The sequence below is a fragment of the Rhamphochromis longiceps genome, linkage group LG5 (genome assembly GCF_057381845.1).
Source record: "Rhamphochromis longiceps isolate RC_006_pf linkage group LG5, R_longiceps_female_GT1.1, whole genome shotgun sequence".
NCBI classification, from domain to species: Eukaryota; Metazoa; Chordata; class Actinopteri; order Cichliformes; family Cichlidae; genus Rhamphochromis; species Rhamphochromis longiceps.
In genome coordinates this window covers 1,169,710-1,195,706 of record NC_140561.1, presented here as the reverse complement: position 1 = coordinate 1,195,706, position 25,997 = coordinate 1,169,710, and the positions used below count along the sequence as shown (strand labels likewise).

General features: G+C 40.6%; 1 pseudogene; it reads right to left on the bottom strand.

The window, feature by feature from the left end:
* Window positions 1-1,369: 1,369 nt before the first annotated feature.
* Window positions 1,370-19,854, bottom strand: LOC146669013 (G2/M phase-specific E3 ubiquitin-protein ligase-like; annotated as a pseudogene).
* Window positions 19,855-25,997: the final 6,143 nt, after the last annotated feature.

Here is a 25,997-nt window from a genome sequence, read left to right as displayed (position 1 = left end):
ATAGCGGTGGCTTGCTAGCTTTAGCGCGGCTTCCCCAGGTCAGTGAAAACTTTCAAAAGAGAAATGAATGAACTTACCAGGTTGCCCTATCTCTTCACATATCTTCCTCCAAGCTCGGTCCTTTATATTCCTGTCTTGGTACAGAAAGCAGCTGGTGTTGTACGGCTCCGGGTTGTTTGCTACGGCGTTGATTAGCCTTTCCTCCATTGAAGTATGAAGGGCTTTGGCTGGATCTGCCCCTTTGACCTAGGTCACAGCCACGTCACCAGGCTCCTGATTGGTTGTCGAATTGACGCTGGAGTTCAGATTTTTCCAACTCGAGCAGTAGACGCGATACGCGCGAATGCACAAAATGCAACACAAAAACTGACGTCAAGCGCGCCAGACGTGCTACTTTGACGCGCGTTTGACGCGTTTTCGTGTCTGCTTCTGAGTTTTGTGCTTCTGAGTTTTCGCGGTACCCACAATCCGCGTGTCATCGCACTTCTCCATTGACTTTACATCTAAACCTGATGCTCTGGTCGCGTCTATCACGTTCGGTGTGAACACACCATTAAAGTTTCTCGGCGTTTGTTGACTTGACATCCCGCGTTTAGCTGCTGCTTCTTCTTCTGCCGCTAATTTAAAGGCACTTTACCGCCACCTGCTGGGCTGGAGTGTGGACCATGACGGTTTTAAGGCCTAGATATTTTCTAAAGAAAATCCCTGTGACATTTAAAAATCTGAACCTCATTATCTCACCCATACTCTTTTGTAAAATCTCTTCAAACATTAACTGAACACTACTTCTCTGAAAATCCCTCATTTAGCTGACTACAAATCACTTTTCTGTACTACAAATATGGAGTAAGCCTAATCGTTGAGTCACTTCCGGTATTTCGGACAATCCCTTTTCGTCAAGAGCCACTTGTTAATTTGTTGCGGAGTTGTTAAAGTGTTTTCTGAAATGTTATTTTGTTGTTGATGTTGTAAATGTGATTTGCACTTCCTAGCCACCGTATAAAGCGTCTTGAGGCGACTGTTGTTGTGATTTGGTGCTATATAAATAACATTTAATTGAATTTAATTGAAAATTAATTAATTAATAATTCATTCAGAAATGTTTTCTTTTGTTATTTTGGCAATTTCTTAACACAGTGAAATATTTCTAACTTGTTCAATTGTCCCACTATGATATTATGCTTTTGAAATTCCAAAACCTGATCGAACTTGCTGCGATGCAATAAACTTTATGTTTATTTCCAGAAATTCTCTACACATATAAACTGCAGGATGAAATTTAGAAAGAACATTATCATATTTTAAAATCAGAAACTTCACATGTTTGCAAAAACCATAAATGTGGCTTAAAAGCAAAAGGACTTGGACCTTAGGGAAGCCCAAACCCAGGAGAGTTCTGGATGCCATAATCCATGGCTCCTTGGAAGTCCTCATAATTGTGTAACACTGTGATTTTGATAGTATTTGCACAGACATCTGTTACAGGGAAGCGTGAAGTGGTCTGGAAAAGAAGCTGTGACTTTGGCTGAATTGCTGCAGGAGGAATTTCCCTCAGTCCAGTTGCAAACATAGGGATGTCTTCAAGAGACAGACTTCCATTTTTCTCTGTGAATGTAAAAAGAAAAAGTTATTTCTAATGATAATAAACACAAAAAGGGGCCATTACACTTTGTTGACATAAATGTACTCATGTCAACATTTTCAACCAAATTTAAGACCTTCTACAGAAAGCAGATAGTCTTGCCAGTAGCTCAGTACTCTTGACGCCTAGAGCTGCCAGGTGGACCAAATTGCACATGGAAGATGTTCTCCAGAAGATCAGCTGTCAGCCTGGTCTCAGTGTAGCACATGAATGAGAAGAGTGAAGGATGCTGTTCCAGGGCGTTTAGAAAATCCAGTGTTGCTAGACCCTCTCTGAAACTAGAAAACAGTCTCATTTTTAATAAATTGTTTAATGTTATTTGTGGAGGTTGTGGTGCCTTACCTACAGCATCATCTTCCTCTCAACAAGCAAGCAAAACTTCACATGGCAAAATACTGTGTTAAGAAAGTAACCAACATTCTTATCTAGCTAAGACAGTCATCCTGCTACAAAAAAGAAGTCCTCCTGAAAAAGGCCTTTAAAGTTCACTGGAATAAAAAAAGTAACCATTTAATCTTCTGAAAAGATTTTGTTAAATGGGCACATAATAGTCTGAATTCTATACCTTTGGATGGAAAGATGGTTTCAGTAGATGAAGTACCACTGAATGTAATCTGCTACTACCTTCTTCTTATCCTCCAGTGTCCTCATGAATCAATAGCAGCCTGCTGTCTGGAGCATGCTTGGGTGTTTTTCTAAGACTACCCAGAGCTCACTTACAGTTGTTGCATTCTCTATCTAAATAAAAAAACATATATTACCAGAGATGGGCAGTAACGCGTTACTGTAATCTGATTACTTTTTTCAAGTAACGAGTAAAGTAAGGGATTACTATTGCAAAAACGGTAATTAGATTACCGTTACTTTCCCGTAGGAACGCTGCGTTACTGCGTTACTAAAACCGTGATTTTTTGCGAGAATGTCTCACGACAGTGACGTAAGCGAGTGCGCCGTTAGTGACAACAGCTGTGTGCAGATCAACAATGGATCACATATCGATTGTGGGAGAGAGTATGAGCGTGCAGTGTTTAAAGCGTGGAAGTACTGACCTTACTTTGAGTTTGATTCCATAAAAACCCCTAAACATCTGAGCAAGCACCAAGTGCGCTGAGAAACTCGCGGATTCTTCAACTGACTGCGGCACACCTGCACCAGGGTAAACCTCCGCCTACCCTGGTCCTGCTTTACAGATGAAAATAGAGCAACAGGACAGCTGAGTCTTTGACTTTATTTATTTTCTGCTGTGTTTTACTTGCATCTATTTGAAAGACTGAGTGTAAACACAAAAAATATTTTATTTTATTTTATGTGCTGGAATGTGCAGAAAATAGGTTTCAATGTTAAACTAATTTATTCAAGTCAGAGAATGTTGCAGATAATTAAATTTTTGCTTGATGCATAAAGTTAAAAGATTAAAACTAATAAAACAAGTTTTAAAAAGAGACTTTTCCATTTGATTAGATTTTGTATGATGGATTATGTAGAAAAAGTAGAATTGGGCTGAAAGATCTATCGCTTTATCACCTACTCAGGTTGTAAATCGTGTTTTTAAAAAGTAACTAAGTAACTAAGTAATTAATTACTTTTGAAAAGAAGTAATCAGTAAAGTAATGGGATTACTTTTTTGGGGAAGTAATCAGTAATTAGTTACTGATTACTTTTTTCAAGTAACTTGACCAACACTGTATATTACACACGCATACATACATCTATATATATCCTTCTCCTATCGCACTTGGGTCTTGGTACCCAATCTCAGGTGGGGGTGATGATATCTCCTCCCTGACCTGGCGTCCTGGCTCCCCCTTGCCGTAGCATTTATGTTGTACCTCGTCAATCTCTAGCAGTGAGAGCAGTCCCTTCTTTCAAATGTTGGAACACTGAGCTACTAGTTGTTTTGCCGTCATTGTGGATGTTGGGTATCGAAGAATCCATAGGTCCCTCATCCTATTCATGTAACCCCTTCCGCCAGGGTTACTTGCGTAGTAGCATTCCAACAATACCCTGTTTTCGTCTCTTGCCCACCGATGCCTTCTTGTTCAAAGAGAGGGAAGGTAGTCAGAACTGAGGGGATTGAACTACCAGAAGGCAACATTGCAGACATAGAGGACAGTTACAAGTACCTGGGGATCCCGAATGGGAACCATGAAGAGGCCGCTAGAAAAGCTGCAACCACCAAGTACCTGCAGGGGGTCAGGCAAGTCCTGAGGAGTCAGCTGAACGGTAAGAACAAGATCCGGGCCATCAACACGTACGCCCTGCCCGTGATCAGGTACCCTGCTGGGGTAATAGGCTGGCCAAACGAGGAGATAGAAGCCACTGACATCAAGACAAGAAAGCTCCTTACCATGCATGGAGGGTTTCAGCCCAAGTCCAGCACCCTGAGGCTGTACGCTAAGCGGAAGGAAGGGGGCCGGGGACTGGTGAGTGTCGGCACCACAGTCCAGGATGAGACAACGAACATCCAAGAATACATTGGGAAGATGGCCCCAACTGACCGAGTGCTCAGTGAATACCTCAGGCAGCAGAAACCCAAGAAAGAGGAGGGAGACAAGGGACCACCATGGAAGGACAGGCCCCTGCACGGTATGTACCACCGGCAGATAGAGGAGGTGGCTGATATCCAGAAATCCTACCAGTGGCTGGACAAAGCTGGACTGAAAGACAGCACAGAGGCACTAATCATGGCAGCACAAGAACAAGCTCTGAGCACAAGATCCATAGAGGCTGGGGTCTATCACACCAGGCAAGACCCCAGGTGCAGGCTGTGTAAAGATGCCCCAGAGACAATCCAGCACATAACAGCAGGGTGCAAGATGCTAGCAGGCAAGGCATACATGGAACGCCATAACCAAGTGGCCGGCATAGTGTACAGGAACATCTGTGCCGAGTATAACCTGGAAGTCCCGAGGTCAAAATGGGAGATGCCCCCAAGGGTGGTGGAGAATGACCGAGCTAAGATCCTGTGGGACTTCCAGATACAGACGGACAAAATGGTGGTGGCTAACCAACCGGACATAGTGGTGGTAGACAAACAGAAGAAGATGGCCGTAGTGATCGATGTAGCGGTTCCGAATGACAGCAATATCAGGAAGAAGGAACACGAGAAGCTGGAGAAATACCAAGGGCTCAGAGAAGAGCTCGAGAGGATGTGGAGGGTGAAGGTAACGGTGGTCCCCGTGGTAATCGGAGCACTAGGTGCGGTGACTCCCAAGCTAGGCGAGTGGCTCCAGCAGATCCCGGGAACAACATCGGAGATCTCTGTCCAGAAGAGCGCAGTCCTGGGAACAGCTAAGATACTGCGCAGGACCCTCAAGCTCCCAGGCCTCTGGTAGAGGACCCGAGCTTGAAGGATAAACCGCCCGCAGGGGCGAGTGGGAATTTTTAATTTTTTTCATATATATATTTCTGTGCTCACAAATGATAAAATCTCTAATAAAAGAGCTGGGTGTTTTATATATATATATATATATATATATGTGTGTGTGTGTGTGTGTGTGTGTGTGTGTGTGTGTGTGTGTGTGTGTGTATTGAGAGAGAGAGAGAGAGAGAGAAATAAACACCCTTTGGTGAATATGTATATCATCAATTTTCAAAATGGAAATTGTGACAGTTACGATTATTACCATATATTTGGGCTACAGAAATACACTCAGTCAAGTGATATCCTTTGCAATTTAACACAGTCTTGAATTACAAAATCAGTAATCATTTCAGGCATCAGTTAGTTACCAAGATTATGTTAAGTAATCTATTAAATGTAGGTCTTTGCATTAATTGGCATTTGTCATAATCATAACATCATAAATTCACCTCTAGTAGAGCCTTCTTGATTTCTTCATCTGGTATATCATCAATTGGAGCCTCAAATGTCTTGTCTTTTCCAACAAGCTACATTAAGAAGTTTGGAGATAAACAACATGGCCATGGACCACCATGGACAATGGAAACTGCAATCATTCTTCCAATGTAGAAATATTCATTTTCATCTGCAGCTAAAGATAAAGACATTACATTATAATAAAGTAATTTTGACCATGGAAAAAAATGTGAAAAAAAATAAACACCTTTACTATGAAACGTGAGATATTTGGCATAGTCTTTTCCTTCGAATATTCTTCTCGTCCTTATGGCTTCCATCAAAAGGGTGAGAAATTCTCGGGTAGGCCCACCTGTGTCTATTGCCTCTTCAGCCTGCCCCACGTCATCAGAGAATTTCACCATCATGCCAGAGTTGGGACTATATGAAGACCTTCTGACGCCTCGGTAGGCACCATCCCAGACATTGGCTCGGTTAATCTTCAGAGCCAGATTTGAGATGACATCTGCAGCCGTCAATCCATCAGGTTCATCACTGTAGAATCAGTCAGTGAAAAGCAACTAAATATTTACACTGTTTACACTTTATGTTTTTCTTGTTTAATATCTTTTAAGTAATGTTTCTTGCTTTATCAATTGGCCCTTTTCTGTTAATTCATTTTAAAAAGCAAAATAGTGATCTGAATACAATCATCAGCAGAATAACTTCACAGGAACAGTTCAGCTATGTTTGCTCCTGTAAAAGGTTAGGATCAAAAAGAGCAGCAGTACCCAGCACTAGTCACACATTATGGGTTTATTGTACTTATTCAGGATATGAAATTACCAGTTTTCCTTTTGCAGCTCCTCTCCCTTAGCATCTGAAGAACTGCTGTCAATAACGACAGGTGCATACATATTGGTAAAAACAGAAGATTAAAATACATTTTATGCAATAGTAATTCTGGCTCTACATTTGGCTGGGTTGGGTCTGAAGTACTTCACCGTGACTGAAATTGCTCAAGTTATGGATTAGATAGAGAGCCTCTATAATTAAAACAACAACAACAACAACAACAAACGGTTTCACTGAGCTTATTACTTTATAATTATTTATAAGCTATATCATTTTATATTTTTTAAATTTTAGAATCACAATCTGAATACTTCATTGATCCCTAGGGTAAATCATGTAATTTTATAACTTAAGACCAGAGATGGGCAGTAACGCGTTACTGCGTTACTAAAACCGTGATTTTTTGCGAGAATGTCTCACGACAGTGACGTAAGCGAGTGCGACGTTCGTGACAACAGCTGTGTGCAGATCAACAGTGGATCATATATCGAGTGCAGAGAGAGTATGAGCGTGCAGCGTTTAAAGCGTGGAAGTACTGACCTTACTTTGAGTTTGATTCCATAAAAAGTGACAAAAACATTAGTGTCCGCTGTGCGTGGGAAGAAAACTTCTTTTTACAGCGAAAAAACCCCTAAACTTCCAAGCAAGCACCGAGTAGCTACGACGTAATGGGAAACTCACAGAGAAACTCGCGGATTCTTCCACTGACCGCGGCACACCTGCACCAGGGTAAACCTCCGCCTGCCCCAGTGTTGCTTAATAGGTGAAAATAGAGCAACAGGACCGCTGAGTCTGTGACTTTATTTATTTTCTGCTGTGTTTTACTTGCATCTATTTGAAAGACTGAGTGTAAACACAAAAAATATTTTATTTTATTTTATGAGCTGGAATGTGCAGAAAATAGGTTTAAATATTAAACTAATTTCTTCCAGTCAGAGAATGTTGCATACAATTAAATCTTTGCTTGATGCATAAAGTTAAAAGATTAAAACTAATAAAACAAGTTTTAAAAAGAGACTTTTCCATTTGATTACATTTTGTATGATGGATTATGCAGAAAAAGTAGAATTGGGCTGAAAGATCTATCGCTTTATCACCTCTTCAGGGTGTAAATCGTGTTTTTAAAAAGTAACTAAGTAACTAAGTAATTAATTACTTTTGAAAAGAAGTAATCAGTAAAGTAACGGGATTACTTTTTTGGGGAAGTAATCAGTAATTAGTTACTGATTACTTTTTTCAAGTAACTTGACCAACACTGCTTAAGACTAACTTGTAACTTGTAGTATGTTCTCCTGATGTGGATTTGAGATTCTGTACCACACTGAACCTTGAGCACAAACACAACACAATACCATAACAACTGCAGATGTAATGGCATGCAAATGAAACTTAACAATTAAATATGCAACATTGTTATACAAAAGACTATTATATACTTGCACATCAGATGTTTGGGATATTGAAGGTGACCTATAAAATACAGATCCAATGATAAAAAGAAAATGTTATAAAACATGTGGGATTAAACAAAATGTTCTTTTGCTATCATGTAACCTGCGGCATTTATATTCTATTAACAAATATAGCTTATAACTTTAAGACAAACATACTGGCATCATTTAACCTTTGTTACAGGAACGGCTATAATCATTTTATACACATTGCATTCTGTGCTTATTAAAGAGTTGAGCTCAGTCAAGTAATTGGAGGTTTCAAGCCTCGGTCGGCGCGATGTCCGGCCGATCTATTGAGTAAAGTGAGTTAAAACAACTATAACATATTATTCAGTATGATCCTTTGTTCATTTATGTTTTTATTAAGCTTTAAGTAGGGCCATTTGATTAAAACATTTATTCGATATATTACATATATACTTTCAGTTAGGCTAGTACACATACAGGGAGTGCAGAATTATTAGGCAAGTTGTATTTCTGAGGAATAATGTTATTATTGAACAACAACCATGTTCTCAATGAACCCAAAAAACTCATTAATATCAAAGCTGAATGTTTTTGGAAGTAGTTTTTAGTTTGTTTTTAGTTTTAGCTATTTTAGGGGGATATCTGTGTGTGCAGGTGACTATTACTGTGCATAATTATTAGGCAACTTAACAAAAAACAAATATATACCCATTTCAATCATTTATTTTTACCAGTGAAACCAATATAACATCTCCACATTCACAAATATACATTTCTGACATTCAAAAACAAAACAAAAACAAATCAGCGACCAATATAGCCACCTTTCTTTGCAAGGACACTCAAAAGCCTGCCATCCATGGATTCTGTCAGTGTTTTGATCTGTTCACCATCAACATTGCGTGCAGCAGCAACCACAGCCTCCCAGACACTGTTCAGAGAGGTGTACTGTTTTCCCTCCTTGTAAATCTCACATTTGATGATGGACCACAGGTTCTCAATGGGGTTCAGATCAGGTGAACAAGGTGGCCATGTCATTAGTTTGTCTTCTTTTATACCCTTTCTTGCCAGCCACGCTGTGGAGTACTTGGACGCGTGTGATGGAGCATTGTCCTGCATGAAAATCATGTTTTTCTTGAAGGATGCAGACTTCTTCCTGTTCCACTGCTTGAAGAAGGTGTCTTCCAGAAACTGGCAGTAGGACTGGGAGTTGAGCTTGACTCCATCCTCAACCCGAAAAGGCCCCACAAGCTCATCTTTGATGATACCAGCCCAAACCAGTACTCCACCTCCACCTTGCTGGCGTCTGAGTGGGACTGGAGCTCTCTGCCCTTTACCAATCCAGCCACGGGCCCATCCATCTGGCCCATCAAGACTCACTCTCATTTCATCAGTCCATAAAACCTTAGAAAAACAGTCTTGAGATATTTCTTGGCCCAGTCTTGACGTTTCAGCTTGTGTGTCTTGTTCAGTGGTGGTCGTCTTTCAGCCTTTCTTACCTTGGCCATGTCTCTGAGTATTGCACACCTTGTGCTTTTGGGCACTCCAGTGATGTTGCAGCTCTGAAATATGGCCAAACTGGTGGCAAGTGGCATCTTGGCAGCTGCACGCTTGACTTTTCTCAGTTCATGGGCAGTTATGTTGCACCTTGGTTTTTCCACACGCTTCTTGCGACCCTGTTGACTATTTTGAATGAAACGCTTGATTGTTCGATGATCACGCTTCAGAAGCTTTGCAATTTTGAGACTGCTGCATCCCTCTGCAAGATATCTCACTATTTTTGACTTTTCTGAACCTGTCAAGTCCTTCTTTTGACCCATTTTGCCAAAGGAAAGGACGTTGCCTAATAATTATGCACACCTGATATAGGGTGTTGATGTCATTAGACCACACCCCTTCTCATTACAGAGATGCACATCACCTAATATGCTTAATTGGTAGTAGGCTTTCGAGCCTATACAGCTTGGAGTAAGACAACATGCATGAAGAGGATGATGTGGACAAAATACTCATTTGCCTAATAATTCTGCACTCCCTGTATGAGAGTGACCTCCGTTTGGTTGTGAGTTTTAGTAGGCGAGGTGAGAGGTGAGACAGAGTGCAACTGAGGTCAGGACACACACACACTGTAGGTAGACTTATATTCTAGGTAAGAGTTCAGACATATTTTGCTTGCAACTGCATTTTGTGCCTGCAGAATTGCAGTTTTGTTGCAGAGCATGCATCTGAGGTTTTGGAGAAGCGAGAGCGAGACGAGCTACAGGAAGCACCTGGCATGGAGACAAAGAAAATGTTCTTTTCTGACTGTGTCACGGTCGTCAACAGAACATTTGTGATGTAGATGTGATGTATCTTCTTAACGCATGAGGGGGCGTCATAAATAATACCCTGATGCTATAAAAACAACTGCTGGTGTATTATTGGGCGGAGAGCTACAGCTGATGTTTTGCAGTGTACACCTCCCCACGCGTGTGTTCATTGACCTAACCCTCCTGGACCAGTGTTGTGATTTTGAATCCCTCCTGTATCCCTCCTCAAAATTTGAACCCTTAACAAACATAACATCCTTTAGTGGCCATCAAATGCTAACATTAAAGTGTCAAGAACATTAGATGTTTATATACCTGCCACAGACGCCAGATCAATGTGCTAGAAGGTAGCCAACTTACCGACGTATAGGCTCTGGTGTACTGCTTTCTGGACTTGACCAAAGCTGTCAGATAAAATCATCAAACACCAAACTCGTTGATTATGGCTGCTCAGATTCTTACAACTATATATACACAATAATAGAATGATATTAGTCTTATATCCAGACATTGAATGCACTATGCTGGAACTGAGAGCACTAACATCTCAAACTAATGAATCCATGAGATTTACATACCACTGTGTCAGAGAGGGGTGACGTAACGGGTGGTACCCTAACGATAACTTCATCATTCTCCTCATCTTCTGAAACACTAACATCTGTGGGAACGTATGAAATACTTTGGTTAAAATCTTCAAGACAGTAATCACAAGATTCTTTAACAATATGACTATAAAAAAGAATTAATGGCAACTGTCACAGGCTGGGTCAGCGCCCCGAGTTCATTTTGTATTTGACTCATTTTAAATTTGTGATTAGTTTATGTGTCATTCCTATTTAGCTTTAGTTAAGGAAAGGCAGTTATTATTTATTGTTTCCTTGGTTTCTATGTTTGAGTTCTTGTATCGTTCATCACGTGTTAGGTCTGTTAAGCTCATGTTGTCATGTCTAGTTTCAGTGTTTCCTGTTTTATTTTGAAGGAGTTGTGTGTTCTTTGTTCATTGTATTTAGTTTCACTTCCCCTGTCCTGTCATTAGGCTCATGTCAGTCAGCTGTTCCTCCATGTGTTCCCACTTCCCCTAATCACCTCCTGTGTATTTAAGTCCTCTGTTTTCAGTGTGTTATTGTCAGATCGTCTGCTTTGTTTGCAAGCCAAGAAGTTTCCTCATGTCAAGTCCATGTTCCTGTAGTAAGTTTTTAGTTAATTTAGCTCACCCAGTTTAGTTATTGTTAGCCTTGCATTTTGCCTTTTGTTTGCAGTTATTTTGCCAGCCTCAATAAATGCCTCGTTTTCTGTTATTCAAGTCATGTTTCACATTTTGTTTCCGTCTGCATTTGGGTCCACCCTTCACTCTACACACAGTCAGCCCTGCTGATTGTGACAGGTAGTGATGGCCAAATGAAGCTTTCTGAAGCATTGAAGCTTGTATTGAAAACGGTTCATTACTCGAAGCTTTTCAACACAGTCCTCTCTGGTGACATCTGGTGGCCAAAAATACAAAGAGCAGCTTGAATCCACAAAATAAAACCAACCGCTTCATTAAGATGGCCCACTCTACAGAGTGGGATTCTGTCTGATATTGGGCCGCCGTTGTGTTGCTTTGAATGTGTATTTTTTTGGTGGTTTAAAAAAATGTGTTTTATTTGTTTAATAAATAATTTTGACCAGTAAACATGTTCAAACATGCACCATGGTGTGGTCTTTCTTTGCTTGTGACTTCTTGATGTTGGTAAATACAATAATTGAAAAATACCACGTTACATATAATATACATATAATAATGTACAACACATTATGGAGTATGCTTCTGCTGTGAGGTCCCGCCTCCATGCACTTATGCAGTTAATCGCTAGACGGATGTATTTATAAATAATATTATATTAGGGAAATTTTCCCAGACATATTTTTGACCTGGGGGGTAGAATTGATTGTGAAATGGAAAAGGAAAATGCTTATGAACTTGCAAATTAAAAACATGATGCATTTAAAGTAGCCCTTTTCCATTTATATTTAAGAAGAGAATTTGTTCTAGTGTGCGATGGCTGAACCTGTTCCTTTTCGTGGAGATCATTTCTCCTGCCTTAAGGAAAATCCCTTCACATGGCACAGAGGAGGCTGGAGTGCAGAGAAACTGGTAGAGATGCAGGTATACAGTCTACCTGGGGCCCACAAACTATCAGCTAAAGAGAATAAATACATTCAATTGCTGCACATTTGGCAGACTAACATTTTCAGATTAATTAAACAAAATATATATTTTCACAACATTACATGTAAAGAGTCAAGTGGAAGTTTTTCTAAAGTTATTTAATGATATTTATATTATGGAAGCAGAGTTTTGACATTTTACCTTTTTCCAGTTTTCAGATAAAATAAACACGCACAAAACAAAAGCAAACGGCCAGAACACAGAGCTGGAAAACCCACCGGATTGACAAAAATCAACTCAAAATCCTCCCACACAACAGAACCTCCTCTTTTCCTCGCTGGCTCCAAATCTCTCAGTGGAATGATCAGTGGTTCGCTATCTGTCACCATCAAAACACCACAAATCCCCCAAATGATTCGCTTCCTTATAAACCATTGAATCAGACACCGAAGCAGTTAGGCTCTAAATGAAGCTTCAGACGTCACTGATCACGTGACTCTGGCCAAACGAATCAAGCTTCGACACAGTCTGAAGCAGTGTGTTGATTTTTTTGACACATGCTTCAAGCGGGCCATCACTAGTGACAGGCAATTCTATTTAACTTACGTTCTGACAAAAAGTCCTCAAGTGTGCAGACAAATAGTGTAATTCTTTGGTAAGACTTGCCAACAGCCTCTTTGTAGAGTTCAATCGTAAAGGGTGTGTTAGCTCCTGGAATATTTTTTATTTGAGAGCCATCAGGGTAGAGCAGGAGGTATTCTCCATCTTTCATATCTTGGTTGAAATCTTTCAGTTTTTTAATGGCAGCACCCAACAGCCTCTCAGATGACCAGCTTGGGTCAACATGTAATGGTAGTGATTTCCCTCTTATGGGTCTCATGCCAGTCCTCTTTTTGTTCACGATCCCAACAGAAATCTAGATTACATTTCAGGAAAAAAAGTGGTCACATATTAGAAAAGTGTTGTCAGACAACAGATTAACATTTAAAAAACTTTGTATTTATTCCTCCACTGTTTTCCTTGATTTCTTTTTGGATTTTGAGAACATCCTCCTTTCTGCCTGTTTACCTTCACGGTACTTGAAGAACAGCTGAACAACTGTCTTGGCTGAACAGGAGAAAAGGGTGAAAGACAGAGAGACTCTTTATTGCTCTATTGTTGTTTATATGTCTGTGAAGGTTCTCAGTTATCCAGGTCATCGTAGTCAAAGGAGCTTGCAAAGAAAAGCGTCTGGACTTCTTTAAGTTGCTTGAAGACGTTTCACCTCTCATCCGAGAAGCTTCTTCAGTTCTAAGGTCAAATGGTGGAGAGTCCCAGATATAAACCTAGTGGGAGTTTCCCCCCACAGAGGGACAAAAGGACCCCCTGATGATCCTCTAATCGCCTGAGCCAAGGTGTGAAACTGGGTGTGGGTCACAATCAGCCAGAGTTTCGGGTGTGTTCATTGTGAAACCTGGCCCCACCTTATCATGCGAATTCCTGAGGTCAGATGGCCCAGGATGTGAGTGGGCGTTAAGGCGTCTGGGAAGGGATCTTGTTAGGGAGTTTTTATTGTTTTATTTGCTTATGCTTCAAAAGTTATGTTACACATATTCCACCAGACACAGTTTTCTGTAGAAACAGGAAGCTGACCCTGTGACACTGACAAGAGACCAGTACAGAAATACATATCCGCAGAAGTTGACTTGCATTATATTATTCTTAGAAATTGACTTGCAACAAACATACTTTGTGACACACACACACAGCTTACACACACAGCTAACGCACAGACAGCATCAGGACCTGCATAACAGGAAATGTGATTATATTTGCATATTGACGATGTAACCTATAAAAATAAACGAATGCTGCAGTTCGGTGTGATTTGCTCTGAGCTTTTCACCCGTGCCGCACGTTGTCAATCTTAAGTGTCTCAGTGTTGTTTATTCACCTGACTGTTTGTTAACTGTAAATCTCTGACATTTAATTGGTCCTTCGAAGCCGTTAATGGACTGGTATTAATAATACTATTATGCTCCATTTCACAGTGGTATCCTTCCTCAAGTCCCGACGCCGTGACAAGCCTGCGTCGAAGTCTCTGCAGAGCGCCCTCCAGGAAGGGTTGAAAGTCCAGGGACGCTAAATTCGGGTCCTGGCCGACGTTATACAGGCCCACGGCGCTGGGGCTTGAAAGTGGACGCCCGACAGACCGGCAACAGCGAAGCCAGGTGATTATTCCACATTTGACACACCTTGCGTAAAACGATCGGCTGGGACAGTCTGTCTGCTCTAAGTATATTAAATAGGAAGTGACCTATTCGCTAACATAAGTCTATAGAAAGACTGACTATCCGCTCACCTGTAAGAGGTTGGTAGCCTGATAGAATTGATTGTCCGCTCACCTGTGAGAGGTTGGAAGCCCGACAAGTTACCCGCTCACCTGAAATAGGGCTGGAAGCCGTGTAACGGTTAGCAGCACGCCTGAAAGACGGCTAGTGGTAGATACTAAAGAGAGATTCAGACTGTCCAGCGTAAATCTTGCGCGCATAAACTGTTTTTACTGTTTTGTTGGTGGAGTAAGTTGATTTAACAGCACATTAAGGTGGCTGAACTACTCCACTGAATTGTTTACCGTTGATAGCTCACGTACTGGCTGAATGAGGAAAAAGTTGTGCGTCATCACGTAAAATCGACAACCGCTTTCAAGAATAGCTTGAAAGTAGAAGCCTGTTGTTGATAACTTCTCTCATTCTTCGTGCCAGTGACAGCTTCACGGGTCTGTCTGTATATTTAACTCGATAAAATACCTTGTAAACAAATCTTCTACAAAACGAAACCAAATGGTTTGCAGTCCCTCTGCAGTAACTATTTTAAGAGGAACCTTACAAACAGAACTAAACAATGAAATATAGTTGGCATGACGATCATGCCCAGATTGTATGAAATAAATAAAAGGAAATCATTCACATGAAAACCTTTTCTATAAAAAAGAGAGATGCATAAGGTAGATTAAGGCTGTCTCATTGTTCAGCCGAGGAAAGTGTGTGAAAAGGTAAATGTCTCCAGCCTGGGTGAGGGTGGGACTGCAGCCCACCCGAAGCCCTTGATGGATACAAAATAAAATATAGAAATAAAAATAATAATAAATTACTTGGTTCGACATGCAACAGAGAGAATGAATGTGACTGAAGGTTGGATCTGAGATGAGGCAAACAGAAGACCAGTCTAAAAAGTAGGCACAAACCTGCTCAGAGAAAAAACAAATTTGTACAGATTGGATGAATTCTAAATTATCTGTTTGCTGAGTAAAACGATCCAAACTATTAAATTGGCTCAGTAGTAGTATAGTGATTTACACTGATAAAATGTTGTAATATACTGTTGTTATTATATGGAAAGAAAAAGATGATAATATTAATAAAAATATAATATTAATGACAAGTATCCTAGTCAGTATGATGTGAGATGGATAATTGTTATGACGTAGTCTGCATCAAGTTTAAGGTTTGCTCAAACTCAGTATAATGGCATATGAGATGAAGAAAATAAAGGCAATATCTAAACCAATTAGGTGCATAGAGGCACTTAACCTGCTTGAAAACCTGTCATTTATCCTAGATAAATATTACTGAGATGTAGAGCACATTTATAATAACAACTAATAAGCCAAACCCTGTAGATAATAGCTAAAGCTACAAGATTGAGAAGCTGATTTAAATATGTGGACACTACTAAGCTAATGAGCGAATTAAACATTTTTATTTATTTGTTTTTAGAGCAGAAGCTGCATAGAGGACAGCACAGGGAGCTATCTATCAATGAATAGGAAACACACATACACAAATTGTTACATGTGAAATTATTTTTGGAAAGAATCAGAAGTGAGATGGTTTTGAATTAAGAAATCAGTGAAAAGATGCATGAATTAAACCTGATAATAACATACAGAGGCAATGAAGGAAGCAGCTTACACTCACTGAACATTAACATGCATAGGAGATGTAATGAAGACCTGCTTACACTTATACACATAACATGAGTTGGTATTTCTGACCAGAGAGAGGGAAACGGGTAGTTTAAGTACTCAGGATAATAATGAAAATGTCTTAGTTGTGTTTCTTCAGGAGCAAAGCAGACCTGGACCAATTCTCCAGGTGCAGCGGTCGGAAGAAACCCATAGGTTAGCAAATTTGGGAAATAAAACTGACTGCTTAAGCGGAGAATTGTGCAGGAGTCTGAAACACTGCAAAAGCAACATATGCAAATTCACGTACATGATTTACAAATGCCCAGTTTTAGAGCTGTAAACTGTGAGCAATTCAAAGTTTAAATATATGTATATATAGAGAGATAAAAATAAGAAAACTTTAACTTCAAAGTTGAAATATGTAAGATGTGTGAAATGTGTGAATTCTTTGAAAAACTAGAAGGTATCTAGGAATGCCTCAGGTGAAAATGTAATGAACAAAAAAAAAAACCAAAGACGAGGAAGCAAAGAGCAATGGAAACACGGACGTGTATAACATAGAACAATTACTTCTAGGCTCTGAACACAAACCCTCTGTTGTCAGATCTAGCAGATCCAGTTGTAGTAAAAACTACCACAAATCACAGGCCAGTTAAACCACAATATCCCTTAAGCACAGAAGCAAAAACAGGGATCAGGCCAGTAATTGCAGATATGGAAAAAGCAGGCATTTTAGTAAAAACAACTGAAACAACCTGTAATACTCCGATTTTCCCAGTGAAAAAAGCAAACACGGGGAAATATCGACTAGTACATGACTTTAGAGCAATAAATGACATAACAGAACAAATCCCACCTGTGGTGGCAAATCCACACACCATTTTAAATCAAGTAACACCAAAGGAACAGTGGTTTTCTGTGGTAGACCTATCCAATGCTTTCTTTTCTGTACCACTACATTTTGACTCACAAAAGCTATTTGGACTCACTTTGGACGACCAGAAGTATACCTATACAAGGTTGCCTCAGGGATTCCAGAACAGCCCCACCCTGTATGCAGAAGCTTTAAAGAAATCTATGTCATTATGCACGCTCCCTGCCACAGGTCAGGTTTTTCTATACGTTGATGATATTCTCGTTACAGGAGACACGCAACACTTAACAGAGCAGGGTCATAAAGTCTCACAACACAAGTTACAGTTGTGGGGCAAAGAGGTTACGTACCTCGGACATAAGCTTACAGGAGAAGGCAGAACACTGTTAGACAGCAGAAAACTAGCAGTGCAGAATGCCCCAAAACCATGACCCAGCAACACGCTCAGACAGAAACTGGTTCACCCGAAAGACAAAACGCCAAAACACAAACTTAACAATGTGGTGTATGCTGTACAGTGCAGCGAGGAATGCTCAGACCTCTACATTGGAGAGACCAAACAGCCACTTCACAAGCACATGGCACAACACAGAAGAGCCACCTCCACAGGACAAGACTCAGCAGTCCATCTGCATCTTAAGGATAAAGGTCACTCTTTCGAGGATGCCAATGTTCACATTTTGGACAGAGAGGACAGATGGTTTGAAAGAGGAGTGAAAGAAGCCATCTATGTCCACTGTGAGTGACCATCTTTGAACAGAGGCGGGGTTTACGACACCAACTCTCTGCCATCTATAATCCAGTTTTGAGATCCCTTCCCAGACGCCTTAACGCCCACTCACATCCTGGGCCATCTGACCTCAGGAATTCGCATGATAAGGTGGGGCCAGGTTTCACAATGAACACACCCGAAACTCTGGCTGATTGGGACCCACACCCAGTTTCACACCTTGGCTCAGGCGATTAGAGGATCATCAGGGGTCCTTTTGTCCCTCTGTGGGGGGAAACTCCCACTAGGTTTATATCTGGGACTCTCCACCATTTGACCTTAGAACTGAAGAAGCTTCTTGGATGAGAGGTGAAACGTCTTCAAGCAACTTAAAGAAGTCCAGACGCTTTTCTTTGCAAGCTCCTTTGATTGTTGTTTATAATTCAAAAGCAAACATGAAAAAGTCATTATTCAAAAAACTTATGAACATAATGCACCTAACACTCTACCTCTTCCCCACAGTCACTTCCAGCAGAAAAATGTCTTTGCTTTCAGTCACATGACACCAGGTGTCTATAATTTCCCAATTAAAACAATACTTTTTCATTTATGACACTATAGGAGCGCCGTCGCCCGAGAAGGAGACGTTATCGACCATCTCTTCCTTCTGTAATTATTGGAAACGTAAGATCTTTGCCCAATAAGATGGATGAGCTCATGTCGCTAACCTGGTCACAGAGGGAGTACCGGCAATGTAGCATCATGATGCTAACGGAGTCGGGGCTAACATCGCTAACTCCGGACACAAGCGTGACACTACCGGGATTCCAGCTGCTGCGAGCGGACAGGACCAGAGACAGCGGTAAGAGGAAAGGAGGGGGACTGGCAGTTTTTGTGAACGACAGATGGTGTAACCCTGGGCACATCACTGTAAAAGAGCAACTGTTAGCGACAAGGAGTACAGAGGACTGACTCAAGACTTTGTGGACTGGTGCCAGCTGAACTACCTCCAGATCAACGCCAGTAAAACCAAGGAGCTGGTGGTAGACTTCCGCAGGCACAAGCATTCTCCACTGCAACCACTGAACATCCAGGGTATGGACATTGAGGCTGTGGACAGCTACAGGTACCTTGGTGTTCATCTGAACAACAGACTGGACTGGACTCATAACTCAGACGCCCTCTACAGGAAAGGGCAGAGCAGGCTGTACCTGCTGCGGAGACTCAGGTCGTTTGGGGTGGAGGGCCCACTCCTGAAGACCTTCTATGACTCTGTGGTGGCTTCTGCTATCTTTTATGGCGTGGTCTGCTGGGGCGGCAGCATCTCTGCTGGGGACAGGAAGAGACTGAACAGGGTGATCCGAAGGGCCAGCTCTGTTCTAGGATGCCCTCTGGACCCAGTGGAGGTGGTGAGTGACAGGAGAACGGCGGCTAAGCTGTCATCCCTGATGGACAACGTCTCCCACCCCATGCAGCAGACTGTGACAGCACTGAGCAGCTCCTTCAGTGGGAGACTGCGGCACCCACGGTGTGGGACGGAGAGATTTCGCAGGTCTTTCCTCCCCACTGCTGTCAGACTCCATAATAAAGACTTTAACTGATCAAGCACACACATCCACACATATGCAATAATACTAAGTGCAATAATCCTTTCTGGCATCGTTGTATTTTTACTCAGTTGTATATAGTATTTGTATTTGTATTCTATTTTTATCTTATTGTATATTTATTTTATTTTATTTTATTCTACTGTATATAGTATTTTATTTTATTCTATTCTGTACAGTTGTGTACTGTATTTATTCTTATTGTATTCTAATTTTTGCCTCATAACTTTTGCACTGTCCACTTCCTGCTGTGACAAAACAAATTTCCCACGTGTGGGACTAATAAAGGTTATCTTATCTTATCTTATCTTATCTTATCTGTAAAGTACAAACACCTGAACAAATCTTGCCCTTTTCAATGTTTTCCTTATAGAACGAGTTGGAGTTACAATAGCAGGAAGCTCACACAAAATTACCTCTTGAGTGTTCTTGTTCTGTGGAAGCATCTTTAGCTGCTACAAAACTTACGTCTTTTCCAAAGGAACAGAAAAATGTTGTCAAGTTCTCAAACTGGAGTCCACAGAATGGACAATACATCTTATCCTGAAAAACACGAGTTCATGATTTTAGCAATTTACTTTACAAAGCAGTCAAATAAAACATTGTGTTGGTTTCAACAGACGACGGATTTTTAGGCTAATACTTTTTTTTTTATAATTCAAGTATTATTAGATTTTGCATTTTATAACAGCAAATACAGAGATGTAACAACCAAAAGCAAGAAGCAAACAAACAAAAACAAACAAACAAAATAAATAAAAAAAAAAAAAAAAACCCACAACGAAACAAAACAAAACAAGTGAGGTTTTAACATATGTTGTATTAAGCTTTTAGGCTAATACTTAACATCTAATAGCAAAGACACAGTGTTGGGAAGGTTACTTTTAAAATGTATTCCATTACAGATTACAGATTACATGCCCCAAATGTATTTTGTAACATTCCATTAAGTTACTCAATGACAGTAACGTATTCTGAATACTTTGGATTACTTAATAATATATTATCATGCTGTTTACAACTACATGAATGCACTATTGCTGTGATTTATTACTATTACTGAAGGTTACTCTCCACACCAACACCAGCTAGATGTTTAAATCTTAATATAATGAGTAACAGTAGGTGGACATTAGGTAAGGCTGCACTTTTTGCAGCGATCTCGTGTAGAAAACTATTCAGCGCGTATATAAAACAGGTCAGCGGCTCCGAGCCGTAGTAAAGGACTTCTGGCTGATACGTCGGGTTCGTGTCGGGCTCGTAGCTGAAAACTAGCTTTACTTTGTTGTGTGGGTCAACTTTGCTAGCAGAGACAGAGAGAGGCGTCGAAAGGCTGCTCCAACAGAACTTATTGTTTCAGAGGAAAACAGGAACACAGTGTACAGTCGAGTCTTAACAGCTTACTTACAGCTGGGCTCGTCAGGCTCTCTGTTTGGCTGCAGTGGTTATTATTATATTTACATGCTTCCAGCTCCCGTTTCTGCCCGGTGACAGCTCGTACTTTTCCTTTCTCTCCCTCCTCACAGACACATAACGAGTATGGCAGTCCATTCTCCCTGCAGCACGGACTACACTGCCCATCAGGCTACATGCTTTAAGGCGATGCCTGTAACACTTCCTGTTGCCTTCATATTAAATCATTTTTTAAATAATAATTATTGAAAATATTTCTTCACGCCATTATGCAGGCCACAAGTAGAGGTAACATGGGCCGCGAGACTGAGACACAGACATCAGAGCCTCTGAATGCGTGTTTTGTTTGGGTTTCCACCGGCGTGGAAACCAAAAACAGAGAGGGGACAGCCTAACATATGTAACAGGAAAAGACCGCCGTGTAATCCATTTATTTCATCAAAGTAACTGTATTCTGATTACCACCTTTTTAAACGGTAACTGTAACAGAATACAGTTACTCATGTTTTATATTTTAAATACGTGACGGCGGTTCATGTACTCTGTTACTCCCCAACACTGCAAACATATCTGTAGTATGATAAGAATCATGAAATTACAACACATTTACCTCTCCTTCACTCCTTTGAAGTGTCTCCCAGTTCCTTGGTTCGTGCAACTGGTCCGTCTGGTTATCGTCTCCCCAGAAACATTTCCATTGTGTCTTGTGTGCTTTTGCAGCATTTTTCTTTTTGCAAGTGTTTTCTGAAGTTGCTGTCTGTTTGGCCTCTCAGGGCCACCGTACTTACTTCACTCGAGCACGATATGAATAATTTAATCTACCCTCTCTGCATATCATATAGTTTCTACACTACATAGTTACACTTAACTTTAAAGCATGACACAAGATGCTTACATAAATCCACGAGATGGCCAATCCCTTTTTTCCAGTGTTTCCACTCTGTTGGCACCAGCCCTGGAGGGTGTCATGGTTGACCCAGGCACAGATCGATCTGGTATGAATGCTGATTCTTGGTGATCTGTATGTTTGATTTGGCAAAGATGTTATGCTGAATGTCCTCGATGCCCTCCTCGTTTATCCAGGCTTAGGACCTGTGCTAGGAGCATGCTGGCTTATGACCCCTGTGCCTTTCTTAGAGCCAAATATGGAGTAATGCTTGGCTTTTATCTGTAGGCAAATAACCTACCTAATTACATTACCTATCCAGGTGATGATAACCACCTACACCCGCCATTTGAATATGAAATCATCATGGGATGAAGGTGAACAATTAATCAAACAACACTCTGAATAAATGGTCAGATGAATATGGGAGCAATAGAGGCATAAAAATGCTAGCAGTAAAAAATAATAGTAAAGAAGTCAAATATGGCACCAAGGCCAAGAATGAACACAATCTAATATATACTAATTAAGTTTTTAAGAGCATGTATGATGGGCACACACTGAGTTATTTGATGGCGTTTTTGACAATAACATGTTAAACTGCAGCATAGGTGCATTGTGCTTTTTATGGATGTTTACATTTCTTACACATTTTGTACACATCTAATGTTTAAATCCAAACAAAAGGAACTGTACGTGTCATCTGTAACACACCCATTCTCTGAGTATATGTGGGTGAATCTGCCTTCAGAAGGCCACTCGGGTGGCAGCTCCAGCTCAGGGATGAAAACACCGCTCAGATTTCTTAGCAGGCTTTCAGCTGTCCTTAACATCAGAAGTATTGATTGTGCTCCTCACACTGGCTCAGTGAAGTGTTAGGGGAGAGCTCAGTCTGCTCGGGACTTAGCTTTACTGTAAAACATGGAGACTGGGTGATTAGGCTAATCAATGTAGGGCTGTCTGTCTGTCTGTCTATCTATCTATCTATCTATCTATCTATCTATCTATCTATCTATCTATCTATCTATCTATCTATCTATCTATCTGTCTGTCTGTCTGTCTGTCTGTCTGTCTGTCGATCTATCTATCGATCTATTGATCTATCTGTCTGTCTGTCTGTCTGTCTATCTATCTATCTATCTATCTATCTATCTATCTATCTATCTATCTATCTATCTATCTATCTATCTATCTATCTATCTATCTATCTATCTATCTATCTATCTATCTGTCTGTCTGTCTGTCTGTCTGTCTGTCTGTCTGTCTGTCTGTCTATCTATCTATCTGTCTGTCTGTCTGTCTGTCGATCTATCTATCGATCTATTGATCTATCTGTCTGTCTGTCTGTCTGTCTGTCTGTCTGTCTGTCTGTCGATCTATCTATCGATCTGTCTGTCTGTCTGTCTGTCTGTCTGTCTGTCTGTCTGTCTATCTATCTATCTATCTATCTGTCTGTCTGTCTGTCTGTCTGTCTGTCTGTCGATCTATCTATCGATCTATCTGTCTGTCTATCTATCTATCTATCTATCTATCTATCTATCTATCTATCTATCTATCTATCTATCTGTCTGTCTGTCTGTCTGTCTGTCTGTCTGTCTGTCTGTCTGTCTGTCTGTCTGTCTGTCTGTCTATCTATCTATCTATCTATCTATCTATCTATCTATCTATCTATCTATCTATCTATCTATCTATCTATCTATCTATCTATCTATCTATCTGTCTGTCTGTCTGTCTGTCTGTCTGTCTGTCTGTCTGTCTGTCTGTCTGTCTGTCTGTCTGTCTGTCGATCTATCTATCGATCTGTCTGTCTGTCTGTCTGTCTGTCTGTCTGTCTGTCTGTCTGTCGGTCGATCTATCTATCGATCTGTCTGTCTGTCTGTCTGTCTGTCTGTCTGTCTGTCTGTCTATCTATCTATCTATCTATCTGTCTGTCTGTCTGTCTGTCTGTCTGTCTGTCGATCTATCTATCGATCTATCTGTCTGTCTATCTATCTATCTATCTATCTATCTATCTATCTATCTATCTATCTATCTATCTATCTATCTGTCTGTCTGTCTGTCTGTCTGTCTGTCTGTCTGTCTGTCTGTCTGTCTGTCTGTCTGTCTGTCTGTCTATCTATCTATCTATCTATCTATCTATCTATCTATCTATCTATCTATCTATCTATCTATCTATCTATCTATCTATCTATCTATCTGTCTGTCTGTCTGTCTGTCTGTCTGTCTGTCTGTCTGTCTGTCTGTCGATCTATCTATCGATCTGTCTGTCTGTCTGTCTGTCTGTCTGTCTGTCTGTCTATCTATCTATCTATCTATCTATCTATCTATCTATCTATCTATCTATCTGTCTGTCTGTCTGTCTGTCTGTCTGTCTGTCGATCTATCTATCGATCTATTGATCTATCTGTCTGTCTGTCTGTCTGTCTGTCGATCTATCTGCATCTGACATTGGTTGTGTGCTGTGTCCACCTAATATGTTGTTACTTTATGCGGGGTGTACATGTGTTTTTGTGAATATCTGGTTGATATTCTGTCTCTCTCCACTAAAATGAAGCTATCATAAAAACACAGAGTGTTCCTTTCTTTGTAAGGAACACTCTTGAACACAGTATGTGTTGAATCCAGTGTTCAGAAGTGCTGAGGCCAGCAGCTGGGACCATGAACCCATTGTGAAAGCGTCTGGTGAGGTCATAGACCAAGTGAGGAGCTGGGCAATCTCTGCAAAGATTTCCACACAATCGGACGTGTCTTTGCAGCCAGAAGAGTTCAGCCTGTTGGCAGTAGATGTAATCCTGGATTAAGGGACCAACATGGCTTTAAATTTCAGACTTAGAACCATATTTTTTAACCATATAGCTGTAAAAACATATGACAGCGGTTCTATTGTGGAATGGATAAATATTTTTTCCTTATTGACTTGTTATCTATATTACTGCTAATAATTAGCCGTTGTGTTTGGACAGCAACGAACAGAAGCTTAAACAACATTACTAATTACATTTTAATAGAAATGTTTAATACAGAACTACTAAATGCTAACCTCTTTAAACGTTTGTTGCCAAAAGCCAGATACAGGGCTGATGTCATGCATGTGTGTATGCATGACATCAGCCCTGTATCGACATACAGTTCTGGGGCTTGTTCGGGGGCTTCCTCTCTCCCCCTCGTCCCCGGGGAAACGGGGTGTGGTGGGAGGATGGGCGCTAACACCTGCCGCCGCTCTGCTTCATTGGTAGGCGGCCTAGCGCCGCAACAAAAGGGAAAGAAAAAATGCCGCCTTTGTATCTGACAGATGGCGAAGCTGCGTCAAGCTCACGGACCGAGAGAGCGAATAGTACCGGAAGTAGCTTGAATTTGCCTTCAAAATAAGAGTTTTTGGCCAGCCGTCTGACGCCATTAGTTTTGCTGTACTTGCTTTAAATGAACTGGAATGACTGACTGTTCGCTTTATAATTTCAAATAAAGTTAAAAAAAATATGCGAGGATCATAGTGGCTATAAATCAAATACAGCACACATGAAGACAAAAGTCAACATCTTCATTTTGATATTTTTGTTCTAATTTATATATTTCAAGAATATATTTCACAAAGTTTGATGAAATATGTAAATATGCGTATTTTATTTTGTCTTGTCATCGCCTTGTCTCCACCCTGTGTCCTGTTGTACGTTTGGTGTCACGTTTCACACTAAATTAAAAAATAAAATACATTAACTAATAAATAATGTAGGTCAAACGCACCAGTATTACTGAGGCACAGCTTTTAACTGTTCACCATGTACGTTTGTGCTTGTCTGAAATATGATATATATATACACATATATTTAGTTTATTTATGAGATTTATCAGATGAGACAATATCCCCATTTCTCCAGCGGAAGTGACAATGTTTTTACTTGAATGAATTGGTATCAAACACAAGGAGTTCAGCTGTTTCAACCTGCCTCATTGCTGTGGTTAGTTATAACACAGCTTAGGGTAAATTGTAACGTATGAGGGAGACCCATCACAAAATATGAAGCTTAACAACTCTATTGCACACTGACCAACACTGAAACCTTTTCTTCACCTAGACTATAAAGCACTCAGTTCCTGCTTTCACATCATGGCCAACTATCGCTAAAAGAAAAACGGTGGTAATGTTTTTCTTACTGTCTCGGTATGCTGAAAAAAATAGCAGGAGAAGAAAAACACATTTAGCGGTCATCATGCAGGTAGTTAGTGTTAGTAGCACCTGAGTCAAACTGACATCAAGTGGAATGATTCTGTTGTGAAAAATACGTATCTTATGTTCTTTGGCAGTAAATATGTAAGTTGTTGTCCCGGGTTAGTAGATCAAATCTATCGGCTGTGGGGACCGGAAGTGTTGCTGCCGTATTTC